Raw genomic sequence first — 20,350 nt, forward strand, 5'->3', positions numbered from 1 at the left:
ACTGATCGATCCTACTAATCCAGCAAAAGACGGGAACCTTGATATAAAATACGTGTTCTGTAATTGCAGCAGAAAACAGTACACGAACCATGGTATGTTTACTCTAAAAATAAAACCATGCAAACATACGACGTTACATAACAAGGTCCATATTTAAGTAGATATTTTCATATTCTTCTAAAAATGATAATAAAAGTTGTTGTTTTGTAATAAAATTACTTTTAAAGATCTGTCTTTATTTACCAATCTGTAATATTCTTCACTATGTACAAGATTTGCAGTTGTTATTGCGGTTGAACGCCATTTTCAACACAGTACATAACATTGCAGCCAAAAGATTTTTCACTAATACGAAAACGAAGCAAGATTTTTTAGCATTTATTCATTATTAAATCACAAAACATATAAGGAATAGTCATGATAAGGTTTTTTTGTTTGTTTTTTTTAAATAATATATAGCAATATAATGTCAATATCAACAAAAAAACGGTTAAAATATTTAAAAAAAAAAACTCATTTTTTGTTAAAATTGCTGATTAATCGATTAATCGCTGATTATGGCCTCCGATTAATCGACTCGGTTTTGGGGAACCGATTCCAACCACTAGTAGAAAGTCAGCTTCAGTCCAACTGGTAGATAGTCAGATTCAGTTTAGTGGGTAGATGGTCAGCTTAAGTCAAAGTGGAAGATAGTCAGCTTCATTCAAACGGGTAGATGGTAAGCTTGAGTCAAACGGGTAGATGGTCAGCTTGAGTCAAACGGGTAGATGTTCAGCTTCAGTCTAACGGGTAGATAGTCAGCTTCAGTCTGTCACGTAATTATGTATCGTTCGTGGATAACACACAGTAACAAACAAAGTTCATTTCTGTTTTCATCGAGATTTATTTCTGTTGAATAATTTCTAACACAACGCTTCTAATGTTCATGAAGTACAATTTTACAGCGTGGCGGCCAATTGGCCGCCACGTCAAGACAGCGTGACTGCTCTACTCGATTGTCTAACTAGGACTTCAGAATTTCCTTCTTACAACAAAACACAGCATTTTATTTCAAGGTACATGAACATAAAATTTAGACATTTCCTATCTCATTCTTGGTTGGTTAACTGTTCTCTTACCCCGATTTTCTAAACCCACCCCTTCGAATAACCCTTGTTCATTGGATGGATCGCTTATACACCTACCACATGTCACAGCAGAAGAGTGCAATATACATCACTTTGGGAACAGGAGACCTCATTTCATTTGCATACTTGATCATACAAACAGATGCTCTCTATGGCAAACCACATTATTAGTGTGAAACCTAACGCTCCTATAATCAATTACGTAAACCCCGATACCCTTAAGATATACATTCAATCCGAACTTGCATTTGTTATGTACATTGGGAAATTGTATATTTCCATTATTTAAATTTCATTACATACCATATCTGAATTGGGGTTTGTTATGTACTAGCCGAATTGTTAACGAAGGGCTATAGACAAATCAACCTATGTTCCCGATAATTGAATTACATTGGAGAAATGAAACCATACCTCCATAATCAATTTTTCAAATTTCATAACATCCTACCCGAAGATTCTATTTCCTAAATTAGTTTGTTTATACAACAATAACACAACAACAACAACACAATAATGTACAATGAGATAAATTCTGTTATTATATATATTATTACGTTCATTTATATGTCCCTTTATATATTATAATGTACAATTATAATGTACATTACGTTACAAGTCAAAAGGGAATATATTCAGCTTCATTCAAACGGGTAGATGGTCAGCTTCCGTCTAACGGGTAGATGGTCAGGTTAAGTCAAACTGGTAGATGGTCAGCTTCCGTCTAACGGGTAGATGGCTAGCTTCAGTCTAACGGGTAGATGGTCAGCTTCATTCAAACGGGTAGATGGTCAGCTTCAGTCAAACGTGTAGATAGTCAGCTTCAGTCAAAAGGGAAGATATTCAGCTTCATTCAAACGGGTACATGGTAGTAGTAGTACCCTTCGACTGAATGGTTATATATTCAGTAGAAACATGACAAGAATTAAACATTCCTTACATATTAAACCATGTTGTCTGTAAGAGAACTATCGTAGTCGTTTCAATCGATAAAAAGGCTGATAAGTAATGCTCGAGCGAGTGCATTGTGATGTTTATAATGTCCCACCTCACCGTTACACGAGGACCATAAGAGTGTCCCAACGCTCCTTCATAATTATATTCTTAAAAGCAAGAACTTTGCCTTTGTAAAAAGCGAATGTAGCAACCACTTTTCTTACCGGTTTAAGCATCGTCTAGATATAAATACATGTATTTGTGTTTACGAGTATGTTTAATTATACGAAACAATCGTTGTTGTTGGTGCACACACTTCTCATCTTTGCGACCCGGGTTCAATTCCCTGTTTCTGGAAGCATGTGAGAATGGTTTGTGGTCCTCATACCAGACAGCAGGACTTTCCTTCGGGTACTCAAATTCCATCACAAGACAACAACAAAATTGGTTGAGAATCTTTTTAACAATTTAACAATCTCTTTCCCTCCCCTATCGACCTTCAATCGAAATTAGAACCAAACGAATATCGAATGATAAAGCTTTTATCTTTAACTGTAAGAGTTTCAGGTGACGATTGTATTGGCCAGAGTTTTACCTCCGTTTAATAAACGAGTGTTGAAAGAAAGTCAGTAAAGCTGATCATCGCACTGGGTTAGGCTAATTCAAGTCCATTAAAATAGATTGTTAACACCAGACTGCTAATGAGATCAAGACACCTTGCGTGACTTTATAGCGGACAGGGTATCTCTTGACCGGACTTTGCGGAAGCGCAGGCTGTTCTGGCTAGATTAGTGTCATTAAGAATAATACCATTTTTCGCACTACGCGGGTAATACAAACGTAGTCAAATCCTTACAGTTTTCACGGTTACATTTACTTTATAATTAATTCAGATACTGTACTTATGAAGTGCGTAGAGGGCATCTCCAATGTCTGTCTCGTACTCATAGGTCACTTGTCGGTCGCCACGCTTTCAACTCCAGATAACATCTTTATACTATTAACACCTTGGTCGATTAATAATATGTACCACGCTGACTTCGGTATTTGATGGATGTAAGAAAGGTGCTGTCTAATGGTTTGACAACAATTTACATAAAATAAATTCACTGTAGTGTTGTTTCCATTTTGTATTCATTTGTCGGCGGGTTGTGGATATTTTAAGCATTGATGTGTGTTGGTATACTCATTACTGCAATATAAATGATGTACAGCGGCTCAGAATATATTATACACATGTTCTTGATGGACATAATTATTCTTTTGCTACTTATCTATTGCGAGTACTAATATCAATTCCGTACGAATTATGGACTTCAAAATATATAACTTATTTAACTATATATAAATTACAGCATAAGAACAAATAACAATATTGGTTTCCATAATAAACTGAAAAGGACGAATATTTTTTAATGTTCACTTACAGGAAGTCGAAGTTTGTTTTCAATCGAAAACGCTCATTTTTTGTTCAGCTTTTTAAACAGCTAAGAATTATTACCAAAAAATTTTTTTTTATTGAAATGGGTGAAAACTCGCTGAAAGCTGAAGGTCTCTGACATGTATATATCAATATCAGTTCGATCGATGCAAATACATGTAATATAAGGACAGGGCCAAAATTGATAGTTTGAATTCCGATATAGTATAGTGAAGCACTTCGCAAATCCGTGGAGATCAAAGAAACCGTGCCCCGCGTCTAGCGGAGACGAACAAGTTTGCTGCCAATTATTTTTATAAATCTCATTGCATTCGAGAATAAATGTGACGTAAATTATATGCAATGCTATACTCAAATTGTAATACCAGGGAACGCATTTTAAATCGATATAATTAATGGTAGTTTTATATTGTGCGTTTAAACTTTGTACAAAAGACAAATACATTGTAGCTTCTTAGACCATGTCAGCAACACATTGCGCTTGTGATGTATTATGCTTTAAATTTCATAAACGCATTAAATCCTATTTATATTATTGGCACACGTTGTTAACTGGACTCACCTTCAAACCAACATTCTGTTAATTCGTTTTAATATTTGAAATAATCTTTGTTCCTTAGCCGGAAACATTGTCCGGTGACCAAATCCCAGAATTTGGGCCTCTCTATGGAACCCTTGGTTAACTTTGGTCTTTAGCAAAGCCAAATAGTCTAGTTACAGCAAGAGCAACAAAACAGGCGCAGTGCAATATTAAACAGAGTTCGTATAATAAGGTTAGACAACACCTTATTGCATAGCCAAAGAAACATGCGATATTTTGTGCTCTTAAACAGCGAAAGATGTTCGGTATCACCTTTTCTCGTTAGTGCTTATTAAAGACAAATGCTGCACAGCTTCCAGTCTGCTCATCTTACTCTGGAAGATTTAACCCATGTATGCCTTGTGGACTCTCCCATCCTTCTAACTTGGATCAATTTATTTCCAAAATAAGGGATGTCTAGTATATTTATTTCTATATTTAGAATATTTCTTACAGAAATTCCTTTAAGCAAACAGCGCAGACCCAGATGAGACGCCGCATCATGCGGCGTCACATCTGGATCTGCGCTGTTTGCCAAGACCTTTTTACTAGACGCTAGGCATAAATGAGTTAAAGATATGGCAAATGTGTAATTAAAAAAGATGTTTGAGCTTGGTACAGATGCCTTCGTAGATTATCATTAACATTGGATTAATGATGACAGAAAAGGACTTATTTTTCATGTTTCACGTGGAATCTGGTATTATTGTTCAGTAAGCGATATGTTCAGCATATCCAAAGAATACAGTAAAATGAATGTACAATTCGTCATGTAGATCTGTTTTATTATTTGTGTCTAGTTGCAGCATGGGGCTTGACTTCCAACGGCTTGATGCCGTCGTTCATTATAGCGGAGAACATGTCTTTCGGGATTGTATTCACGACACTCGTAGAGCAGGGAAAAATCCTGAATAGATATGTTTTGCAGTTTTGATTGAAGGGGCCTTTTCACAGATTTTGGCATGTATTGAAGTTTGTCATTAAATGCTTTATATTGATAAATTAAAAAACTGTAACTAAAAATCTCCAGTAAAAAAAGTCAAGAATAAAATAAAAAAATAAAAAAATGTAACCCTCAACAGGGCTCGAATCACTGACCCCTGGAGTAAAAAGTCTCCCATTTAGACCACTCGGCCAATCGTGCTCATACAATGTGTTATGTATTTTGTACTTTATATAAGCAATCCTCGTAGTATCACAAAATATAGCGACAACAACAGTACTTCAAATAATTCACTCGTTTCGCGTTGCAACGCTTTATAATTGTCAGGTTTTTAAATCGTCAAAAGATGCATATACTGGCTATTTTAGAGCATGGTAAATGTTCAGTATTACTGTTTCCTCACAAATGTCATAACTAAAACGAAAATTTGCGAATCTGAAACAACTTTTTTTTTTTAATTTTGTCATTTTACCACTTCGTGAAAAGGCCCCTCAAAATTCAAAGAGGATATTTGTTGGTTTGGGTGAAATATCGATTTTAATTCACGCGTAATCATATACATATATTTTGTCGATGCTAACAAATGTACATGTATTAAAAACGATATTCTACCAAATCCACCACAGTTTATTTGTATTTATTATTTACAAATAATTTTGTATTGTTGCTGGAAAATGGCGTTATTACGTCATGAAAACGACGTCCTTTCACACAATTATCGATAAGTGTCACTGTTATTTTTCCCTGTTTGAACCAGTGAATTATCTGATATTTGTCTAAAAACAGCCTGAAAGCATAAAATAAAAAATGAGTACAGGTAAAACAAATTTGACACCAGCTGTGAATGAAAATGTTAATTCTTCATTTTGTATGCGAATACCGAAAATGTACTTTAATAAAGTCAAACACTTATTAGGATATCAGGCAAAAGCAAACCTTTCTACCCACAAACAGCTACTTGTAGTATTATAAATTTCTTTACAACGTGCACACGATTGATTAGTGCACTTGGCATTTTTAATTATTTTATGTTTGTGTGATCCATTCTCCTCTCCATCCCCTCAGAATATTAAATGATCACTTTCGGGCAATATATACATGGATTTTGTTAACATTACAATACGCATTTTTCCAATTATATCAATATTCTATGTGTCAATATAAAGAGGGATGCTTACTTTTTTGTTTTGTATAAAGGAGTTGAGTGCAACCGTCGGAAATACCCTACGGGATGTGCAGACCATGTGCATTTAGTGATCGTTTTGTTCAAAAGTAAACACACTTGGACATGCTACCAGTCTTTGTTTTTGTTTTAAACATTTGTTACATATCCGTTGAGAATACAAACTGGCAGATACGGTCAAAATAACATTCCACGAAATGAACGTTATTGTTCTTGTTGTCATGATTTTGATTTAGAAGATGAAGGCCATTTTATATGTAAATGTTGCTGTTACACTGAGTTAAGAAAAACATATATAAGACGTACATTTTATATCAACCCATCTGTATTTAAAGGAGAACCGACATGGTTTAAAAAAGCTGAAACATTCCAATTTTATGGGAGATTATAATGTGTTAAAGCATTTCCACGCCATAGTTCTCTTAAAAACCATCGCATTCAGCGAGTATTCAGCCGATAATAATGCCGAATTTTCACACTTTGCGATCGAGTCGACATTTTTGTTCAAACCGGAAGTGACGTAGTCGTGAAACAACTTTCTTCCAATGCATAACAAAAGACTCGCTATATGCGAGTGTCATTGTAAAGTTCGAAAAATAACGACCAGTTTTCGTATTATACATACAGGTCAGCGTTATTGAATGAAGTTCATTATTGAATGATGATCTAATCAAGACGGTTTTATAAATTACACTTATTGAACTGATCAATTTAGTTATAACTAGAAACTTATCGTTGTACGAATGCACGTCCAAATTAACCGTTCAACTTTTAACACTTCAATAACGTTGTCAATATGAACAATGTTAATTTGAACTATATAATTCTTACAATGGTCACGTCATTTAAAACGGATTAATCGAGCTTATTCGTTTCGTTTCTTTTGCTCGTATCCTGACATGTTCATTTTGTTGAAACCCGATGTGGTCCCTGCACACGATTTTTTATTTATGGTAAATTGAACTCGTTGTTTATGCCATTCACTTCTGAGAATTACCTCAGTTCTGCTTTCTTTTTATTAATAATTTGTCTTCATAAGTAATCTTGTTTTGATTTCATATTAGTATGACGGAATTTATTTGTTTTATAGTACATAACACGAGCGTGGTGAATTTATATTTATATCTTAATGAAGAAGCACCATGTCTAATTTAAACTTTCGATATTATTGAAATGGATTACACAACACTTTATAAGTAACACACAAATTTATTGCAACATTTGGAATTTACATTACCACTGACACCACACAACAAAGTGTACCATAACACCCTTACCATAATAACAAGTTTTAGCAAACTGGACGGATTTACTACAGAAGATTTACCAGCACAATGTTGCAATACAACTTTATTCCGAGAGTCAACTCGAGTAACCTGAACAAAATCAGTGTTATATTTGACACTCAAAAAAGCATTTTTTCATGATATAAAGGGCCATAACTCCGTTATTAACAGATGGTGTACAATGCCATTTGGCGTTCATCATCCTCTAATCCATATATATACTCAAACCAAGTTTCAAAAAAATCCGCCAAGCACTTCCAAGATATGGCTCCGGACACAAAAGTGCCAGACGGACGGACGGACGGACGGAAAGACGGACAACGCCAAAACAATATCCTTCCGCCTATGGCGGAAGATAATAAAAGTGGAGACATTAAATATATTATACTAACACTTTAACACACTATGGCGAATGCTTTGTTGAACAACTTATTAATTACTGTTATATTTCCATCAACTGGTATTTGTTATGAAAACATATTTATCAAAATAATACATTCACATGATTTCACAATTCATCGAAGTTGCTTTGTTAATTTGAAGCAAAACATTATTAGTACTCGAGCAAGGTTATGAAAAGATCAGGGGGGGGGGGCTTTTTGTTAAAAGACACTTAAGCACGCATGTTCATATTATCCCTGTGGCATATTATATTTTAAATATAGCATATATTCTGGAAGAAAGAGGCCAAATGAATGTGCGAAAAGTGTCGACCCAAATGAGACTGTGCAGTTCGCACAAGCTAATCAGGGACGACACTTTCTGCCTAAACTGGATGTACAATAAGAAGAAACTTACTATGAACGAAAAATACAATATAGGCTGAAAGTGTTGTTCCTGATAAGCCTGTGCGGACTGCACATGCGAATCTGGGACAACACTTTAGGCACATACATTAATAAGCCCAGTTTGCCAGAGCGCGCCAGCTCATATACATATTCATATTCAAAGTATTTTCATTTAAACTATTGTTTCTATAATTAAAAAACTAGTTTCCCTGTGAATATCTAACGAATTTATTCAAACTTCAAATAAAATATCCAGTATAATAATATGATCAGATTATAAAAAGGGAATGTTCTGGGTCCAGGGAGGAGACCTTGGGGTGGCAGGGTGCTGCGTCTCTCCGTTTAGGCATAGCTGCATGGAAAATGGCATGTCGATTTGGTTCAAATTTCTGAAACTAATTCAACCTAGCAATTGAAACTGCACTGCTTCATTCTTTAAAATTTTCTTCGCAGAAATGCCAAAGTTGGAGGAGAGAACAGAACGGAAGAAGCCTGTCTCACAGTCTGGCTGCTCTTGAATGTTCTTTCAATTGCAGCAATTCAGCCATGAGCTTGGTGACATAATCTGAAATATTTATCAATGATTGATATTGTACTCATTCAAAACCAATCATATGCATTGTTACAAATATGTACATTGAACAATAAAGACAATACACATATATTATAACAAGAGGGCCATGATGGCCCTGAATTGCTCACCTGACTAACCAAATACAATCCCAACCCAGATTTCATCAAAATAAACATTATGACCAAATTTCATAAAGATTTGATGAAAACTGTGACCTCTATTGTATACACAAGGTTTTTCTATTATTTGACCTAGTGACATAGTTTTTGACCCCAAGTGACCCAAATACAATCCCAACCCAGATTTCATCAAGATAAACATTCTGATCAAATTTCATAAAGATTGTGTGAAAACTGCGACTTCTATTGTCTACACAAGGTTTTTCTATTATTTGACCTAGTTTTTGACCTAGTGTTTAACCCCAGGTGACCCAAATACAATGTCAACCCAGATTTCATCAAGATAAACATTCTGACCAAATTTCACAAAGATTGGATGAAAACTGTGACCTCTACTGTCTACACAAGGTTTTTCTATTATTTGACCAAGTGAACTAGTTTTTGACCCCAGATGACCCTAATACGATCCCAACCCAGATATCATCAAAATAAACATTTTGAACACATTTTATAAAGATTGGATGAAAACTGCGACCTCTATTGTCTTCACACGGTTTTTCTATTATTTGACCTTGTTTTTGACCTAGTGACCTAGTTTTTGACCCCAGATGACCCAACTACAATCCCAACCCAGATTTCATCAATATAAACTTTCTGACCAAATTTCATAAAGATTGGATGAAAACTGTGACCTCTACTGTCTACACAAACAAATTGTTGACGGACAAACGCACGCACACACGCACATACGGACGCCGGACATCACACGCTCCCTTAGCTCACCATGTCACTTCGTGACAGGTGAGATAAAAAAAACAACATTTGAATAACAGTCAAGCTGGCCATTTGCAATTACAAGGTTTTGGCATTATATGTATTTTAGAATGCGGATATATTGCACTTTACCGGTACGCAGTTGTTTACCACTATTGACAAAGCGGGGGTTTGGGGGCGGTAGCCCTCGATACTTAGGAAATATATTGGATAACATGGATTATTAGGTATTGCGTTAGTTGTTAGGTGTTAAGGGTTAGGGTACGTTGTTTGGTGCTAAGTGTTGTGTACCGGTCAAGTGCAATTGCACCTAGAATGCCAATTTTATATTGTGCTTAGAATGACCATTACCTTAATTGCAGGCTTCTTTAACAGGTTTTACGACATGGTGGCCCGCCTTATACTTCGGATACGAAATTCTGTTGCACTTTCCCCGTTCTTGGTCTCCGCATGTTTTCTGTGTGCATTCTAAACTGAATGCAGGGCTGCCAGATGCAATCTAAATTAAAAAAATATTACTTTAAAATCACAAATTAAGTCAACTTTTTTATGTAACAAGAATAAACTCAAAATTGTTTTTACAACTTATGCAAGTGCATTATGGACATACTAACTTACTAAGTCCATCACACTTTTTATGGTTAACCCATTTATGCCTAACGTCTAGAAAAAACGCCTTGTCAAACAGCGTAGACCCAGATGAGACGCCGCATAATGAAGCGTCTCATCAGGGTCTGTGCTGTTTGCTTAAAGAATTTCTGTGCGAAATATTCTAAATATAGAAATAAATATACTAGACATCCCTAATTTTGGAAATAAATTGATCCAATTTAGATGGATGGGAGAGTCCACTCGGCATAAATGGGTTAAGAACTGCCACTGACACTGTTTATTATTCAACTAGCACGTTGATTTTACTATAAACAAAGAACACATTTTTGGTTGTACGACTTTCCGCAACCAATGCAGAAAAGTCAAAAGCCTGTGATGTTAGATGGACTGTAAGTTACGAATTAGGTGTAAATTAGTTCTGGCTACCATAACTTTAAATGTCGCTTTTTATGATTTTTGACGGGCGCGACTTCAGAGTTATGGACCAGCCCCATTAGGAAAGTCAACCAGAAATTCCCGAAAAGTTGACAGTTAACAAAGACAGGTCCAAAACAGCTTTTAAATGCAGTTATTGGCCCAAATCAACCACTTGATCGGAAAGATTCACATTTTTACATTTAACTGATATATTCTTTCACAAAATACTATCTTAAACATTTAAAATTTATCTATTCTGCTCTTACATATCGAGAAAAACAGCGACGTGACAGACTTACTTGAAATGCGAATCTCCCGAGATTTCACGGTCATATGACGATATTACTATTTTTAGTAACAAACCATGTGCTCAAGTGTTTTCAAATTCAAAATGACATTTCCCGGTAATTTAGATTATCCTGGCTTGTTTTGTAAACAAATTGTAGTGTAAATACAAACTCAAAGTAAATATTATTTAAAACTACCTAATTCACACTGAAATCAGTCTTATAATCCACCAGACGTAAGCTGTTTATCACAAATAATAGATTTCAGAAAACGAAAGTAATGTTTACAATTTCAGCAAAAAATGTCAAGGTCAATCCGAAAGTATCCAAATGAAAACTCGTCACGTGACAAAGCGACAATGGCGTCAAAATTGTGAATTTCAGACTGATGAGAGTTATTTTCATTTATTGCAAGATGCATTTGAAACATTTGAACCTTAAAATAATCCCCGATGCAGTAATTTATATTCATTCACCAATATATGTAGAAATGTTTCCAAGAAAATGAGCTTTCTTTGATTTATAGCGTGACATAAATATGTTATGACTCTGGTTGACTTTCGATACGGGGTTGGCTTCAGCGTACAGGTCTGTCAATACTATATAAACTGTACGCTGAAGTTTCTTTAGCTAGGTGTAAATATATGCATACAGTCATCGTTAAAAGAGTCAGAAAAGACAAGTTGCCATTTTTACTCGGACTGAATAAATGTCAATCTCCAAACAGAAATATAGTAAGGATACATACAAATCAATGCACGGACAGCCCAATTACAAGATGATATGAACAATTGACAAATGCAGATGAAAAAAGACAAAGATATTCACATAATTCATGTACTGCTATTAGTCCATATAAACGGGCTGCCAGAGCCTTTGATAAATTTTAGTTTAAACCTATTTATTTTAGCTCGATTGCATAGAAAGTAATTCCTACTTATTTTAAATGCCCTCGAGTCCGTTTCCTGGGCCTAGAACCAGTACTTGGTGTCTATATGATCGAAAGATCGAAAGAACGCTCCCACAGCGGGGATCGAACCCGTGACCTCCCGGTCGCTAGGCGGACACCATATCCATTACACCACGGCGACCTTATTGATAAATTTTGCTATGGCGGCTCTGGCAGTCCATATGCACCCCTTCATAAACATGGGTGCAGTTCAGCGCAGAGAATCCGTGCGCTTCACTAAACAGACGTCGTTCGAGACAAATTGGGGAAAATAATGGATAAACTTCATAAACATGTTGAATTTACCTGAATGGCAACCTAAGGATGTTATCCTTTGCATGCATCCTATAAAAACACGACGATGTTTCAACACACTTTCCTCGCTGACATGTTTTATGTTTAAATTTGAAACAGTGTATCCTGTTTCGAATAACACATCGTTATCAACTTTGTAGGCTCCAACACATAAACCGACGTGCAAAATATTGGTGTACTGCGACCTAACCAATATTGGGTCAAGTTTCAAATATGGCGGATACAGCGTACGAAAGCAAAACTAAGTCAATAAAAAGCAATTATTTATTGTTTTAATGGTACCATTCGTATGAGTTTGTGGTTTAGACAGGTAAACGTTGATGAGATCTTGCAGTTTTAGTGGTTCTTAACCATTGCATTGTTAATTAAATTTTGCACCCATGGGCAAGAGCCGGCGCATTGCAAATATCAGCTAACCATTGGGTTATAAAGCTGAGAGTTGAATTATTGCAACTACTACTGCCATCAACTGTCATCAACAAACGATTGTGAGCGAATGGGAAATTGGCGCGTGTAAATAATAACACACCTCACAGTAAAGGCTATTTAAAAAGGTTACATTAAACAACTTAAAAACAAACGTCGATTGTCCAGCCCTGTCACACTTTGAAAATCTTGATCTTGAAAGCCGAAGAATCCTTTTGTTCCCTTCTCGGGACGAGCATTGCAGCCAAACGCTACACACTGCACCATCGTACAAATAGGTAAATCCTAAATGTCACGTTACAAATCTAATGGAAATCAACACAGTCTATATTGAAAATTGTTTTAATGCTAGTAATTGACAAACACAGTTCTTTATACTCTGAAGTTTTGCGGGAAAATTGCAAGCTTCAGTGCGTAAATTAATGAAGGTCGTTCTGGGTCATTCGCAGTTGTCTCACGACAGGGAAAATGTTGGCGGAAAGTGCCGAACACATTACGGAAATTACCGATCATCAAAATCATCGTTTTTTAGCACTATATTTTTTGTTTTGTTTTTCAATGTTATTATATCATAATCATTTATAAAATTTGCTTTTTAAGTCTGAACTTGTCTGTTCTCCTCCACAAGTAACTTCTTTCATGTGACAATTCGATAATTTAGTATGCGTGTAAATTTATCAAAGACGTTTTTGTTAAAAGACATACCATTCTTAAAAATACTGTTCAATAAACGTAAGTACCACTTTGATAAAGCCTCCGTGTTCTTACCATTGATTGTATTTATTTGTATTTGTATTCTTTAATGATTTTTATTTGTTATTTAATGTTATGTTGTTATAACTAGTTACGTGATTAATGTGTGTATTTAAGCATAAAGATGGTGTGCATTTGTGTACGTCAGTCTGTCAAAGGCTGTTCTGTAGTAGATAATTGTCTGATCAGTCATGTAAACTTGCAACATTTCACTGATTTTAAAATTGTACATGTGTCTGATATCCTAAATAATGTTGGTATTAACAATGTTGTGTCAGGTAATACCCCATACCACTCTGTAAAAGCATGGAATATGAGTGTCGTGGTCGAAACGTGTTCTACAGTTCATAGCAATTCAGATTCTGCGCCAAGTTTTGACAAATTTAATGTAAGTAGTGTTAGTCTAAAATTCAGGTGGATACGCCTTAGCTACTAGGAGCCCCATACCCGCTTACTACGCGTATCCACGCGAGAAAGAGTATCATAATTTATGCAAGAGGTTTGAGTTATCCAATTATATTCATTCACAAATGGAAACATTATATTAATATCTTGTTAAATGCAATAGTTTCGAATGGTGCTTTTATAGAAAAGAATCAATAAACTGTGGTCGTATTGTACGTGTCGCGGAGGAGATTGTTTATGAATGAATAAATAGTCCATTTTCTGCAGCGTCTTCATGACGTAGTATTTTTGCTCAGTCCATTCATAATATGAGGCTATTAATAGATGCGCCTGTTGATAAACAAAGGATAGTCCACGGTTAATAACAACGCATGGGTTACGCTCTCACATACACCTCAATGACGTAGTACAGGTCATTCGTAATTTGAGGTTATTAATAGATTCGGGAAAAGTTTACGCTTAATTATATTCTCAATCTATAAAACGTTGAAAATAAGTTCAACAATAACTTCAGCGATACGATAGACAAAAACAAAAAATGTTTCATAATCGCTTAACTCGAACATAACAAACAATTTATAATAATAATACGAATAACGACCTGTTTCGTAACCTCGTTCATGCTACTACAGCGGGTATTACTGGAAAACGTTCTTTGGTTCTCAACAGATAGCGGCGATCTTTTGTATTTACGGGTGCTAGCAACGCATAAGTAGAAGGTTAGTAGAAGGTTTAGCTTGTTTATATTCACGGTTCCCAATACATAGACAGTTTGATATGAGTTCATCAATTACTACATGCATTAAATAGGCAACCTCAAAAATGCTTTATGATCGCTAGAACCGAAAACAACTAAATATAACAATAAATATCTTTTAAAAATGTAGTCGGCGTATACGCTGACTTTGCAATAAAGTTTGCAATTTACTTTTCTGAATAAATAAATACAATTAAACAAAAGTTAAACAATTGTGTTGTGTTTTTCACTTGTAAGTTGCATATTCACCGCATGAAATGTGTGTTAGCATTGTCAAACCACACATTAGTGTGAGTAGATAAAAAAAATTACTACGGGAGAGCACTTCATATGTGTCCTCATACGCCTTGTTATGAGTATCTTTCTTCACTATCGAAATATATTGTATGTTGATATTTGATTTAAACGCAGTTTTCTTTCGACACATTTAAATCACACGTCCATAGCGCCGTCATGCGAAAATGGGTTTTATGCGTTTCGGCAAGCGGTTGCGCAGTTTTCTTTCGACACATTTAAATTACACGTCCATAGCGCCGTCATGCGAAAATGGGTCTTATGCATTTCGGCAAGCGTTTGTTAAACCCAACATGTGCATTTGCCCAGTCAGGCCATAGGCGATGCTGTTCGCTATAAAATCACTCAATATGTTATGTTTCTCCTTACCAGACTGAGAGATAGCTGAGTGGGCTATGTATATGATGGGCGCATATGGAATGAGACCCATTTTCGCATGACGGGGGTCATTAAAAATCTTATTTTGAATTGAAAATACCACATATAAGAACAATGCTTTTGATACAAAATTGAATTCAAAATTCAAAATAGCAAACTTGTTAATAATGGCAGCCTATCCAAACATTAAGAAATGATTTCCAGACGTGCTGACCAAGTGCGGCAAACATTGTGATATGATAATTAAACGACTTTCTCTTATCGTGACACTATACTATTTCGCTAATGATTGTTTTCTCGTCTTGGAAGCAAAAGTGAAATTCTGCGAGATGGATTTTAACGCGTAATTGTAACAGGGCCACAATTTGTGTCGTTTGAACATACAGAGAGTAGTCCGGAATTCCTTACACTGAACAGTGCTACATCCTTTGAACTGAACACATACGCAGTGATGTAGCCAAAATTCAGAGGTTGTATCTCGAATCAGCCTATGAAATATTCGAAAATATTCATGCGTGTCTGTTGGCGTTATGTTAAAGTCACTAAGATGAAAACTGAGTAATACAGCTACGCCTAAAAAGCGCATTAGTGCTCTATACATATGTTTATGTCAGCGTTGTTGACACTGTGTGACTTGCTCGGGTAACATGTAAAGCATAAACAGCAATATATATATATAGTTTTATTCCTCCATATACAAGATACGAAGATTGTATATTTTGAATTTGTTGCGGTGTCAAAATCAAAAGTTTTGTACACGGATCTTTCATTATGAATTTATATTCTTGGTGAGATAGTTATTCGATATTCCAAGAATATTCATTTAATATGATGGTGACTGCAAATTTTCTTCATATTCAGTTCTCATTACCAGTTTCATCATACTTTCTATGCTTTCAGAACGTCAAAAAAGTCATGTTGTTTTTATGTGTTGTCTGAGTTATTTCACTAAAATAATAAGGATGATTAAAAGTGCACACAAAACTCGACCCGTGCGCTATGACACACACTTTATAAATTGAATGGCGTGTGTTCATTTCAAACTTGCGATTGATTTTGAAAAATGAATTGCGTGTTAAAGTATGCAATAGCGAACATCTTCGGTGCCTTCAGCGCTTTGATTAAACAAAGATATGTGTCTGCCAGAAAAAGATTGATGAAGAAGTTTAGCGATGTAAGCGTCTTTACTGGTACAAGGTCCAGAATGATTTTTATCAGATTTAGAAAATGATCAAGAAATGTTCTGGAAACGTATTGGAAAGACAGGGATCGGGATGGATCGTAAGAAATCAATACCAATGCAGGTTGTTTTAGAAGACGGTACAGTGTCTAATGGTGTTAAGATTGTTCTTGCTAAATGGCAGCATTATTTTTGTACACTGCTTAATTCAGATAATTGTGAAATAAATGTAGCAAATGACAGTACAGCAGATATAGCAGATGAGAATTCAGACTCAGATAAAGATATACTTGAGATAGTTAACGCTCTGAGAGATGCTAAGCAAGGGAAAGCAGCAGGTACTGACTTAATCCCATCAGAATTGTTCAAAAATGACTCATCACTTCTTTTTCTTCATAGTTTATTCAATGTATGTTTTCAATCTGGAAAAGGGCCAACGCTTTGGTCTAAAAGCATTATTAACCCAATACATAAATCGGGATGTAAGAATCCAAGAGAACCAATGTCATATAGAGGCATTACGTTAGCAGCTACCATGTATAAGTTGTATAGTGGAATTTTAAATGAGCGAATTGTTAAATGGATAGACGCCAATGGCCTTATTGCTGAAAAGCAAAATGGATTCCGCAAAAAGTGCAGTACTATAGATCATTTGTCGAGTCTAACTAATATCATCGAAACACGTAAAAGTAATAAACTATCTACATTGAGCGCTTTCATAGATTTTCGCAAAGCGTTCGACTCCATCGACATCTGCTTGGGTGTAAATTAGGCGGTATTGGTTTATCTCAGCAGTAAACTCACTGTACAAAAATGTTTCATCTTGTGGTCGTGTACATGGTATGACTACTGACTGGTTTAGTGTAAATTCTTGTTTACGACAAGGTTATTCTTTGTCAACGGTTATGTTTAACATATTTATTTATGCCTTAGCTGCATCTCTTAAAATCTTAAACAAATGTGTTGATATAGGCAATTAAAAAATACGTATACTTTTTTACGCTGACGATATGGTCTTGTTAGCGGAAAATGAAGGTGATTTAAATCTATGTTATCATTGTTAAACGATTTGTGTATTTCAAACGGCATGTCAGTAAATGTTAGTAAAAGAAATGTTGTGCACTTTCGTACAAAAACTACACAGAGATCAGAGTACATATTTATGTGTGGTCAGATGAAAATAGAGTATGCAAATAAATATATGTATCTTGGAATTATGTAAACAAACCATTAAGACTAAAGTATTACTGCTAAATATGTTGCTCCAAGTGCTGGACTTGCCCTTGGTCTTCTCATTGCTAGGTTTAATCAAAGCGCTGAAGGCACTGAATTTGTTCGCCATTGCATAATCTTAGAAGCAGCTCAGTTTTCAAACTAATGTTATAGCTTTTTATATCGCAAGTTTAAAATGAACACAACCCATTCAAATTTTAAAGAGTGTGTCTTAAAGCACAGGTCGAGATGTGTTTATCCTCATATTTATGTTATAGAGATAACATGGACAAATTAACAGCAAAATATCTTTTTACACAACTTGTCGCTGCACTGGCAACCATCTTCAGAATTGTGGTTGCCTTGCTAAAGAATAACAAGCCTATAATCATTTACATGTTGTGATATGTGTATCTAATACTTTATCTATTGTGTTTACATTATTGAGAAACAATTTTGCCCACATGGCAGATTTTTAATGCAGCATTAAGCCCCATTTCCCCTGAAAGCAGCCAATATGTACAGATTTCAATGATAAACTTACCAATGTCATCACACAAGCTGTTTTAAACACTTGACTGGCCAATACGTCCCACAAGCTCTTAAACCTATTGTTTACATAATAACAGGCTGTCGTCTTCTGCAGTGTACCAGTTAAGAATAAACAGAAACGCTTTAAGCATTAATTTTGTCGTCTGCTAAATTTGACTGGAGTTATCCACACAGGCAGTCATGGGTTACGGGCCCTTCCGTATCTAAGGCATACTGATTTGCAAAATTGCGTCTGCATTATTTGTGAGCTTCGCTCACAAAAAAATGTATTGGTATTAAACAGCATTTATCAAATTCTCAAGCAAAACACATTTAAACTTGAGCTACGCTGTTCGAAAGACCATAAGACTTACTTTCGCATGACGCGGCTATGAAAGTGTGATTCAAATGTTTGAAAAGAAAACTGCATGTTAATCAAATATTAACACACGTTATATTGCGATGATAGAGGACATAGCATAATTTGTATCTACTTATACTAATGTAGATCTATGGTTTGCCTATTATAACACACATTAAACGCCGTAAATATGCGACTAACAAGTAAAAATACAACACAATAGTTTAACTTTTGTTTTCAATTAAATAATTTAGAAACAAAATTTCAAACTTTATTTTTAAAAACAGCAAGACTATCTTTTTAAAAGATAATTCTTGTTATATTTAATTGTTTTATTATAATCGGTTTTAGCGATAATGAAGCATTTTTGATGTTGTCTATCGTATCCCTGTACTAATTGTTGAACTCATGTTCAACGTTTTATAAACTGAGAACTGTGAATATACACAAGCGTAACCTATTGCGTTGTTATCACCCTTGCAATTGGACTCTCCTTTGTTTATCGACAGGCGCATCTATTAACAGCCGCAAATTATGAATGAACTGAGCAAAAATACTACGTCATGAAGACGTAGCAGAAAGTGGACTATTTTATTCATTCATAAACAATCTCTTCCGCGGCAGGTATAACACAATCGCTGTTTATTGATTCTTTTCTATATAAGCTCCGTTCGAAACTATTACATTTAACACGATATTCGTATAATGTTTTCATTTGTGAATGAATATGGTTGGAGAACTCAAACCTTTTTCATAAATTATACAACTCTTTCTCGCGCGGATACGACATGTGTAAAGCGTAGTAAGGCTCCTTGTAGATAAGCCGAAGCGATTTGAAATTTTGCGTCTGCATTATTTGCGAGCTAACGCTCACAAATAAAAATTGTGGTGCTTTACCATATGATGTTTACACAAAAATGTACAATGCATGTGTTGTCCCTGTTATATCTAATGGGGCTTCAGTTTGGGGAATAAAACAGTTCTCTTGCATAAATGTTATCCATCATATAGCAATGAGATTTTCTTGGGCACCCGAAAGTACTCTCCAAATGCAGCGGTTCAGGGTGAAATGGGCTGGAAGCCGCTTATAATTGACCCATTGAATGCTGTTCGTAATCACTGGAACCGTTGTTTAAATTACAGAAGCAGTAGAATAAATAAGTAGATTTTTACATAGGCTCTGAATAAAGGTAACAGTAGATGTAAAAATTTGCCTTTTAGAGTGAGAGAATAGTTAAGTGATTTTGGTCTGCAGTAACATATCCAATTGCCTTTTGATTGTAAACATTTATTATCTGATGTAAGAACTGTACTTTTGAACATACATGTTGATCATTGGCATAATGCTCTTCAGAGAGTTAATGGTGTACATAGTAATGGACGTAATAAATTACGAACATATAAGCTCTTTAAAGATCATTATCAGGTTGAAAATTATTGTAGACTTACTTCTCCATTTCCGCATAGATCGGATTTAGCCAAGTTTAGGTGATGTTTTATCAGTATAAATAATGAATAACATGCATGTACATTTAAGTCCCGTATAAGTATGTTGTAGAATGGTCATATAGAATGTAATGTATCTATTTTTTGATCTTAAAATACATTTTTACAATACATTGCATATACTGGGACTATAACAATGCAATAAACTTGCTTGCTAGAACATTCGAATGCAATTGAAGAAAGGTAACTCTTTAGGGCTTAAAAATGGTTGGCAAT

Source organism: Dreissena polymorpha, chromosome 4 (genome assembly GCF_020536995.1).
Source record: "Dreissena polymorpha isolate Duluth1 chromosome 4, UMN_Dpol_1.0, whole genome shotgun sequence".
NCBI lineage: Eukaryota > Metazoa > Mollusca > Bivalvia > Myida > Dreissenidae > Dreissena > Dreissena polymorpha.